Source organism: Elaeis guineensis, chromosome 4, assembly GCF_000442705.2.
Source record: "Elaeis guineensis isolate ETL-2024a chromosome 4, EG11, whole genome shotgun sequence".
Taxonomy (NCBI): Eukaryota; Viridiplantae; Streptophyta; class Magnoliopsida; order Arecales; family Arecaceae; genus Elaeis; species Elaeis guineensis.
In genome coordinates this window covers 41819884-41830762 of record NC_025996.2, presented here as the reverse complement: position 1 = coordinate 41830762, position 10879 = coordinate 41819884, and positions in this window count along the sequence as shown.

The following is a 10879-nucleotide window of genomic DNA, read 5'->3' as shown; positions in this document are numbered from 1 at the left end:
CTCTTTCCACACCACGCATGACTTAATTGTAGTCAAAAGTTGGAGGGATATTTATGCAGAGTTCTTTCCACACCACACGTGATTTGTGCGTGCTAGTCTAGTGGTCCAAAACCGGACAAGTCGTTCCAAAACCAATCTGAAGTCATGGAAGGGGTCGAATAGGTGCAATGCTTCTCCATCTAATGAGAGGAACCGTGTAAGCTTGGTCCAAGTCTGTGCAGGTGGCAGAGGTGTGATAATCCAGTACTGCATTGAATGAGAGATGGGAGGAATTATAAAAAGGGCGAACAAATAGAACCAAGTTTTATTTAGACTTCTTTAAGGCGCGTTTTTGCGGTACTCTGGTATGGAAAATAAATTCCATGCCTCATTCTCTATCATATTTAGTATAAAAATTTAACAAAAAAAATAATATAATTTTTCTTATGTCTAGTATAACCAAAAAAAATTGAACATAGGAGCTGATCATGTTAACTTGACCTTCTTGTCAATTTATTATTTTCTTTAAGATGGTTATTTTTTTAAGAGGAAAATTTTTGAAAAGATTTTTATCATTACAGCGGTGCAAAATCCTTTCTTGAGAAACCTTCCATAACCGGCAACTAAATTGGCCTCTACCTGAATTCCATCTTGGAATGGAAGATTAGAAATTTTTAAGCAGAGCAAAACTCTAGAGATCTTTTTGATTGGAGATAATCTGATATAAAAAAAATAAATTTCATATCAGATTATCATATTTGATATAAAAAATAAAAAAATATATTAAAAAAATGATGGATCCTATATTTATTTTTCAAAGAGTGAAGATAAAACAAATATCATGGGAGGTTGATATTGAATAAATTTTCGAATGATGGTAATTCATATTTAACACTAATATCTTCAATAAAGTTGCATATATGATCATGAAATTTATTTTGATGTCTTTTCAAATTCATTCAATAAAAAATTTTTATAAAAAAATTATTACATATTATATTTATAAATTTGATAATTTTTTATATAGATTTACGTTCAATCAAATGTAGTAATCTTTTTTCAATATCATTTTTCAGAATAATTTTTTATCAACCAAACATAATAAAAAAATATTTTTTTTCTATAATTATTTTTTAATAAATATTTTTTATAAATTATCAAATTATTCTATAACCAGATATATTCTAACCAAATGGATCGTCAGCGGTACTTGGAAAACCTCTCCTTTTCTATGCCACATGTGACTTCTTCTGTGTGCTTGGACATTGGGTAAATACTTTGACAAATCGAACCGAAGCCAGTTCAAATCCTGCAAGGGCTAGAATAGCTGAGTACTTCCATATGAGGCATATATTTAGTCCTCGTTCAACTGCACGTCGGAGAGATCCTGGTACTCATGCATGACTTCTGTGCTCTTGAATTTATACATCGCTTGTTTTTCCATGTCTAAGTTAGACTTTTAGGATGGTGGGCTGGCGGCCACACACCTGCATACATTTGGCTTGGCTCGGTCAATTGTACCATGTGCGTGGCATGAACAGCACATATGTGCACGGACGGTAGCATGTTTTACCACATCTCAAATTAAATTTAAAATTTAAATTTAAATTTTAGATTTAAATTTGATTTCAATATGTTACATAAGCGCTGCGGATGAAGTTTAGCTCTATATAGAATTTCATAATGTTACACTAACTTTGATATTTATTTAACACTAGTTTAGAACCCCGTGCGATGCACGGTATGTGATTATTTTTTTTCAGATAAATTTTATGATAATCAACAACCTTGATTTCGTGAAGCTCCTTCATAAATTCATAATTTTTTATTATTTTTATTTTTAATTATTTTTTAAACCTTTCTATCTCTCATTCTCCTTCTCTTTCAATTCTCTTCTCGCACACCTCCCAACTCTTTCAATAGTAAAGTTGATAATATCGACTGTCGGCCACCACTACCATCAATGGCTGTAGCATCTTCGAGCTTAAGATGGAGCAAAAATATAGCAATATAATGATAAATGATAGTTTTGTGAGATACCAATCAGAATCTTGGTGAGTGTACCTCCAATTAATGAGTTATGAGATATTTAAATTTTAAAAATTAAAAAAAATTAATATTAAAATTTTGAAGATCTAAACTATAAAAAAAATTTAAAAATTAGAAATCTAAACTTTAAATTTTTTTTCCATCTCTTCTTTTACTGCTTTGATCCTCTCCTTAAGATTGATATATCCAATCTACGGAATGCCAGATGATCGGTTCTTTGAATATAAAAAATAATTAAAAATTTATCATTAATTAATACTATCTAAAAAAATAATTTATAATTAATCATATATTAGATAACTATCTTTGAAATCTCAATTATTGTTCTTGGATTCTTTATTTAACTATAGATAAGTTCAAATAAAAAAAAATCAAGAAGCCTCACCAATGAAGTTTACAATAATAAAGGATCTTTATTGTTATTTTTTTAAAAAAATATTTTTTATCTTTTTCTTCATTTTTTTTTTATTCTTTTCTTCCTTCCCTATTCTTCTTCTCTTCTTTTGTGGACGTCCGAGCTCCTCGGCCTCTGGGCCGTCGACCTCCTCCACCCTGGGTGCCGCATTGAGCTGCTTGACCTCAAGTTCTCCCACCCAATCAAGGCTCCGAGGATGGAAAAACATAGAAAAAATTGAAGAAAAATAGAAAAAAATCAACGAAAGCAAAAGGAAGATAGAAAAAAATTAAAGGTAAAGATCCTTTCCTACCTCGCCACCCCACTCATAATGCCGCGTGCCTCCACCAGAAGCACCTCAAATGCCTCAGTATTCAGCGTCACTCTATCGCCAAACCCACCAAAGTCCGTGAGCCTCGGCGCCGCCTTGTCCGACAGAGCCCACCAGAAGAACAGGAGCCCATCGATGGAGCTGCTCTGCCACAGAAACACCGTCGTGAACCCCAGGACACAGACCACCAAAAAGAGGGTCCTATGGGTCGAGATGAACCCCGACAGCCACCGTCGGTGGTTGTGGAAAGAGAACCTCTCGATCTCCACCATTATCCCAATCAATCCACACCAGAAACACAAAAAAATAACAAAAAAAATAGGTCGTGATCAAGAAGCCGAAGGAGGGGCGGTGTGGCCCCAAGCAGGATGGCACAGCGGCAGGGCTCGGGCTGGGGATGAGGGCGTGGGTCTTTATCAGGTGGTGGTGGCAGTGGCTGTGGCAGAGGAAGCATGGCCGGTGAAGTCACCATCGACGGAGGTGACGTAGATGGAGAAGGAGGTGCAAGCTAAGTTCTGCGGTGTGGGGTCTTGAAGGAGCCCATCGTAAAAGAAAGTGGAGGAGGAACGGTGACTGCAAGGGTAACGGCATCAACATCGATAGCAATCTCTCTCCCTCTGTCTTCCTTTTTCCCTCTGATTCTTCCTTGCCATTGCCGACTCCTCCGGCTCCCTCCTCTGGCTCTCCGACAACCCCCGCCCCACCTCCTTCATCTGCCTCCTCGACTCTAGCAACCTCCTCCTCCTTTGCCCTAGCGGTGTCCCTGTCTGGCAAAGCTTCAACCATCCTGCCAACAAAGCATTGACTCGTGATCAAGAAGCCAACAAAGCACAGCCACCGCCGGTGATTGTGGAAGGGAAACCTCCCGATCTCCACCATTATCCCAATCAATCCATACCAGAAACACAAAAAAGCAACAAAAAAGAACAGGTCATGATCAAGAAGCCGAAGGAGGGGCGGTGTGGCCCCAAGCAGGATGGCAGCAGCGGCAGGGCCCGGGCAGGGGATGAGGGCGTGGGTCTTTATCGGGTGGTGGTGGCAGTGGCTGTGGCAGAGGAAGCATGGCTGGTGAAGTCGCCGCTGGCGGAGGTGACGTAGATGGAGAAGGAGGTGCAAGCTATGTTCTGCGGTGTGGGGTTTTGAAGGAGCCCATCACAAAGGAAAGTGGAGGAGGAATGGTGACTGCAAGGGTAACAACATCAACATCGATAGAATCTCTCTCCCTCTGTCTTCCTTTTTCCCTTTGATTCTTCCTTGCCGTCGCGGACTCCTCCAGCTCCCTCCTCTGGCTCTCCGACAACCCCCGCCCCACCTCCTTTGTCCGCCTCCTCGACTTTGACAACCTCCTCCTCGTCTCCCCTGGCGGCGCCCTCGTCTGGCAGAGCTTCGACCATCCCGCCAATAAAGCATTGACTCGCCCTCCGCCCTCCTCACCAACCCCGACGGCTGCCTCACCATCGCCGACTCCTCTGGCTCTCCAACCATCCTCCTCTTCTTGCTCTCTCTTGCCAGCCATGGCAACAACCCCGTCCTGCTGATCCTATGTTAGGGTTCTGTATGGGATCACGTCCACATTCTCCACCGCCGTCACAGATGCTGCGAAGGCCTAGAAGACTATTTTTTCTTACGTTAAATTAAAACAAAAATTATTACGTTAAATTAAAACAAAAATTTCTTTTTCGCTGCTTTAAAATAGTGGAGAAATGTATAAAACAACAATATAAATCTTTTCTAATGTTCTGATAACCATGTAGAATTTTTTTAATTTTTCAGTTAAAAAAAGAGAAATATATAAATCTTTTCTAAAATTTCAGATTTAAAATTGAAAATTTGTAAATAATTCATAGTTGAAGAATTTTAAAGCACCCTATAAACTTGCACACTATTGAACTTTAATTTAGATTCTGAAATATAGCACCATGTTTATCTCATTACTTAGTGCAAATATCACTTAGTTATGCTATTATATTTACTCTTTAATTTTGTGCATTTTATATATTTAAATTTATGAATTCAAATTAAAACAACAATCCATCTATCTATATAGATCTCAAAGCAACTAATAGATGATCTAGATTATTCATCTAGAGCACAAATCTCAAAGCATCCATGTGAATGATCCAGATTATTTATTCTTCTACATAGATCTCAAAATAATCAATGAATGATCAGGATTATGCATCCATCTGCATAGATTTCAAAGCAAATATGGATGATTCGGACATTTATTCATCTACATATATCTCAAAGCAATCGTAAATAATCTAAATATTCATCTGTATGTACATATGTCAAAGCAACCATAGACATTCTTGATATTCATCTATCTACATAGTTTCAAAATAACAACAGATGATTTAAATATTCATCCTCCTGTATAGATTTAAATTTAGACTTGTATTCATAAAACTTTATATGCCTCTCCTCATGAGTTCCAAAATGTTCAATCTTCCAACATAATTTCAATGAATGATCGTCAATAATATTAATCTTACAGCATTCTCTGAAAAAATAGTCGATAGTATCGATTTTACAACATGTCATCCTCATCTTTTTTCAATCAGTAAGGAAAAAAATATAACAATTATTTAACCAAAATAACATAATTTTGTCAAAGCTAGATAATATGCATCTGCGGTCATGATATATAGCTGGAACAATAGAAAAAAAAAAAAGAGAGTAAGAATGTTGAAATAGAAGACATAAATCCGATAATAAATTAAACAACACAAACCCACAAAGCAAAGCAACAGGTAGGTTTGGGGCGTAGCCTCCTTCTTGTTTTCTTATGGCTTTGGGGGGTTGTTACTGTGTTGTTTTCTCTACTTCCTTTTTCTCTTTTGCTTGGACGGAGAGAAATCTTCTCCCTTCTAACTATAATATTTCTGAAAGAGATGTCCCATTGTGTCGTGCACTGATCTAAATGTATGACAAGAAGTGACGTGGGAAAGGAACCAACAGTCGCAGCTGAATAGTCAAGACAACGACCATTAGATACCTTATACGGATCTCGGTTTGACCGTAGATGTTTGGTCATGCGTCTTGTTTTTCGAGTCTAAAAACGTGCCTTTAGTTTCTCTCTCTTTTTTTTAAGTTATCATATGTGTGTGATGAAAAAACAAGAAAAAAAAAGGGTTCAACTACAAAGAACATTGCAAGGCGGTGAGCATTTCTTTCACGCCACTAAACTTGATGATTTGCTGTATAAAATTTTATAAACTTTATGTCAGCTCAGATTTCAAATTTAATTTGAGTTGCACAATGTACTTAGCGTATATTTGAGAAGTCATATTTGCTATGGAGGTCATCCCATCTCAATTCATTATAAAATCGAGCTCAATTTGAGATCATCAGAAAACCGACCTGAAATAGAGGCTGAGTTCATATAAAGCCAACCTGATTAGAAAGTCGAAGTCACTAGAAAATCGATCTGAATTGGAAGATGAGTTCATATAAAGCCAATCTGAATTGGAAGCTGAATGCCGATCTGAATTAAAGGCTGAATACTAATCTGACTCATCTCAGCTCATATAAATATCGACTTGAGCTACCTAAATTGATTTCTGATGAAGTACTATAATCAGCTCATATATATACCAATATGATTCATCTCAGCTGATATAAATACCAACGTGAAGCAGAGTATTATATATATCTGAAATGTTCAAGATCTCATATGATCATGTGATATTTGATTTCATCTCGGTATTTTATCGAGATGAACTATTACATTGACGGCCTCAGTCATCCTGCTAAAGTTCACCATGATCTCTACAATTAAACTACAATTGACCACGATCTTACTTCAGTTGTTCTACAACTCATCTCCAACTCGCATATACAACTAAGTATGATCTCATTTCCAACCAATATATACAGCTATACTCTAGCTTACTTACAGCGGGCCTCCAACGGCCTAACAAACTCTACAGCTGGCCTCTAACGATCTAACGAACTCTTCCAATGGCCTCATCAACCCTTCTATAAATAGAGGGCCGGATGATCCTCCAGGTAAGTGCTGACTCTCAAGTTCCAAGCTCAAACTAGAGCTCAAATTAAAGAGAGACTCCGCCATTGGGACTCTAGCTCTCACAAAGTCACAAATTCTTTAGCTCCTCTCTAATTCTATTGCTCTCTATTTTTCTATTTTTCTACCTCCTATTCTCAAGGCTTGAACTGACTTAAGGATTGGAGAGTCAAGAACCGAAGGATTTTCATCCCGTTCCTTGAGTTATTTTGCAGGATTCTTCGAAGGAGATTCGGATTGAACTGCTACAGCCACTTCAGCATGACTTAATCTAATCTCCCTATCTGAGATTTTGAGCCTCGCAGCAATAATATTATATTAGACTGGAGTTGTTTCTTTCGTGAGTAAAAGAAGATTCACCTTCTACCATTGGATTGCACAATGACTACTTTAAAATATGTGTGAATGGTAAATAAAAAAAAATTGGAATGCTGTGAGATCTATGCAAAATATGATCCAATTATCGACATCATATAAGAAAATCAACCATTCTTTCATCCAAAAGATGCAACCCGGTGCAACCTGAACCCTATATGTTGTCTAAAATTAGCCTTCTTTTTAATCAAATTCTTGTTTGAAATTGGATTGACTATAGTTATGGAAAATATGTCCAAAGAAGCACGGGGAAACATTATTATATATTCACGGATTTCTAGAGCTGATTTCCAAGGAGTAACATTTCGATCCTTTTAGCTCTCCAAAAGTGCAAGCTATGAAAAATTGGTGCATTGTCGTCCATCACATATATAAAGACTAAGAATGTGTTAAGCTGCTCGGAGCACTTTAAACATGGATTATGTGTCACAGTTGGACTTTATGATAAAACCCACTATGTTTTGCATGATGTACCCAGTAAAGTGTGAGTTTTCGTTGCACTTGGACCATGGAGATGCCTTGCTTCACCATTCTGATCTTTTATAGAATTAACAGGGGAATAAGAGGCTTTTAACCGTGTTAAGACGTGAAACAACATCCTGCATTGGCTGTATGGTATTCATAGACTTGTCCACAGACAGATCTTTTTCTATGATTGGCAATGGCCTGGGCTTCAGCCACTGCACCATAGGTTCAGCCAGTTCTGAGCCCAAATCATTAGAACACGGCCCAAGCCAGGCCCAATATAACCATGCCCATGCCTAGCCTCATCCACACTTCTAACCGCCACGGCATGCCCCCTTTTATGCCCATACTTCTCTCTGCCGCTCATCCGACCATACACTCAACCACTTGAGTCGGCTCGTCCCATCCTTCTCGCTATGAACGTGTCCAAATAGCTTCGATTTCAAACAGCCTTACGGGCCATGGCCCAGCCCAAGAAGACTTGCCCACATCAAGCTTAAAAACTTTTCTGGAACCAAAAACTGAGGCTGAAGCCCATTGCAATGAAGTCAGGAGAAATTCTTTGCGCACCGCGCGTGGTGCAGAATTGTATGCAGTGATTGGCTCACGTACAGAACAGGGCAGCGATGTGGGAAATTTTTTTTTTTTTATCCGATATTGCACGTGAGCCAATCACCATGCATGGTGTGCATATTCGCCTACCACATACGGTGCACAAAGAATTTCTCATGAACTCGGATGCGGCAGGCATGGTCTCAGCCCATTAGCAACCTTTATCCGTCGCCTTCTTTGGCGGTGATGGCTTGAAGAGTAATTCTTTGTATACTGCAATGTAGAAAAAGGAAAAAAAAATCAAGATTCTACCATAGTAGATGTCCTTCGAGTCAAGGTGCTTTAATGATAGAACAAATTCAAAACCAGCTTCGACTATGTTTGATCATGGGGATAAATTCTGGAGGGATATCTCTATATTGCAGAAAGGATTGGCTATTCCACGGGCTAAGTCACTTTGTGATATTTGATTGAAGGCACCGGTACAGAGAATAAAGAGTGCATCAGGTTTATTACTACATCCCATCCTTTCTCAACATTTCAGAACTCCCAGGTTACATATTCTGCTTATTAGGATCTTCATATAAGGGTAATCCTCTTTGATGATCTGTTTGATAATTAATGGCATCAGCAGTCCGCAGAGTAAGCAAATGATATCATTCTATCTGGAGCCAGCTACACTGCCGGCCCGGTTGTTGGCACGAACAATGGGAACTCATGTCGGAATAGTCTTATTGGTGAGGATAGAGAGAGATCTTTATCCTGTATTTGATATGAATGATAGATTGAAGGAAAGATGGATGGAGGAGGATGGAGGCATAAGAGAGATGATGGATGGACTTTTTATTCATTCTTTCATATGTTTGATGAAAAAAAGATGGATGGATGGAGATGATTTTCTTCTCTATTTAGTATAGGAGGAATAAAAAGAAAGATGAATAATATTTATATAATATTTTTATTAGACTATCATTTGATAAAAATATTACTATTATCAATTTATAACACTTATTTATACTAAAGAAGTAAACAATATGTAAACTTATAATCATTATAATTAATAATTATATCAAAATTATATAAATATTTAATTTAATTTAATTTAATAAATAAATTTATAAATTAATTATTAATAAATTAATTATATATTAATTATATAAATAATCAATTAATTTATAATTTAATTTAAATAGTTAAAAATATTATACAAATAGTAAATAAAAATAAAGAAATAAAAGATAATTCTCATTACTTAATTATAATTATCAAAATTATATAATAAAATTAAAATAATTAATAATAAAATTTAATAATATATAATTAATAGTATATATTTAAAATCATATATAAATAATATGAATGAAAAAGTGATGAAATATTAAGGTTTTGTCAAAAAAAATAATGAGAGGTAATTTTGTCAATGTAAAAATCTATTTGTTAATGCTTCATCCATCTTTCCTTACATTGTTCCAATTTGAAAGGATAGATGGACAGCTCCTCCATTTTCATCTATCCTCTCCATATCTTTTTTAATCAAATAGTGGATGGGGTCCATCCATCCCTCCAGCTTTATCCATTTACCTTTTCATAATCCCAACCAAACATTAATGCCTAGTGTTAGCATTCTAATTTTGCAGGATGAAATTCTACTGTGGAATGCCACCTTTAATTCCTCACTAATGCGATCAAAATTTTGTAGATTACTCTGATTGGTTAGGCCTGGCTGGCTTACTATTTTAAAGACTGACTATAGCTCTTTGCTCGAAAGGCCTTGCCGAAGGCTATTGTAAAAAAGGATGCTTCGGTAGCCTTCTTCCGTATAAATAAAGTATTTCATCTTTTCACCAAAAAAATAATAAAATAAAAATGGGTGCATCAAGTTTCATAGTAATGAGGATTTTATTACAATCACACAATCACCGTCCAACATTTTAATGTATTTAAAATGTGGATAAGGATAAACTAGTAGTTGGAGAGGGTAAATATCCTTTGTTCCATAGAATAATTTTATTCTATCCCAATGGTAGAATAGAACTATCCCTTCTCCCGATTATTTTTTTGGCACTTGTACTTATATAGCTATTTTAGAATGCCCTTGGGTATGCAACTGGAAAACTCCTTTGGATATTTGCCTAGATATATCCGAATTTGAGGAGATACCTTCATACTTATCCTCTCTACCAAATGCCATATATACGAGGCAGCTTGACATGGTGTGATCCAAAGGGAAGCAAGGGAGTAATTCCTTCAATCTGCTCAAGTAGATTTTTTTAAAAAATTAGAAACATAGAAAAATTTGTGTAAAGAAGGTCTTGACCCTCTTTTATTTTATTGATGAATAACAAACTGAGTTATATAATCTCTATTTATATTAGTAAAATCAATTCTTCCATAATTCGAGTTGGATTCTTCTAGTTAAGAGAGAATACAAATGACGTACATATGACTATATTTAAATAACCATGAAAAAATTAAAATCTATATAAGATAGACCTCAATTTCTATATTGATTTTATCTATAATCACTTTATCTCATTCTTCCTAAATTAGAAGATACATCATGTCAAAATTTTTAAAATAATGAAAATCAACCAGATCTCTCGTGCACCATATCTTTAAAAAGAGTATCATGTTGTAGAGTTGGAAAAGTTTTCTAATTATATATATATATATATATATATATATATATATATATATATATATATAT